The sequence below is a fragment of the Myotis myotis genome, unplaced genomic scaffold, assembly GCF_014108235.1.
Source record: "Myotis myotis isolate mMyoMyo1 unplaced genomic scaffold, mMyoMyo1.p scaffold_m19_p_5, whole genome shotgun sequence".
NCBI classification, from domain to species: domain Eukaryota; kingdom Metazoa; phylum Chordata; class Mammalia; order Chiroptera; family Vespertilionidae; genus Myotis; species Myotis myotis.
The window spans coordinates 15,663,882-15,664,762 of NW_023416357.1; positions in this window are offsets into that span (position 1 = coordinate 15,663,882).

Below are 881 nucleotides of genomic sequence, written 5' to 3' on the forward strand. Positions count from 1 at the left end.
TTTCTTTAAAAAAATTTTATTTTAGAGAGGAAGGGGAGGGGGAGGGAGGGGAGAGAGAGAGAGAGAGAGAGAGAGAGAGAGAGAGAGAGAGAGAGAGAGAGAGAGAAAGAAAGATCGACGTGAGAGAGACACATTGATTGGTTGCCTCCCTTATGCATCCCAACCCGTGAATTGAACCCGTGAGCCTTGGTGCCTGAGAGCAACAGTGTGGCCAGGACGGAGCTGAACTTTTTCTTTTGTAACTCTTCACATTATCTTTATATCCCACCCTTCTAATTCTGAGTATTTCTTTCAGTGCAGATTTCCAATGTAAGGGAGGTCTAGGTGATCAAATAGATGAGGCTAATCATGTTTTACTTTATCTCCAAAGTAAAGAAATAATCACAGGTGGCTTCTGGTTTCATCCTAGAAATACTATCATTTGAAAGCTTTTCCCAAGAAACTGTGTTAGTTCAGGGCCATCCCAGTATCTGGAATTTCTTGGATGTGGATCTTCACAGCTTGACTGAAAGTCATGTCCACCCATGGGGGAGCCAGGGAAAAGCCCAGGACCTTCTCTAGTGCATGGAGAGCCCAAGACCAGGCTAGTGCAGGAACAGCTCGGACCAGGGGGCATTCATGCGTCGCTTCCAAGGACCTTCCTGCAAATGAATTTTGTATGGAAATATTTGTTATTGTTATATATCAGATGATTTTCTCATATTGTAGTGAGATCAGAGAAAGACCAATTTAATTTTGTCTAAGTTGGTTGGTCTTGGGGAAGAAACTAACTTCTGAGTACTCTGAAAATGTTGTGAATTCTATATTAAAGAAGGTAACTATTTTTAGATTGATAACTAACCTGATATGTGAAAACCTATACAAATTTGAGTAAAGAGATG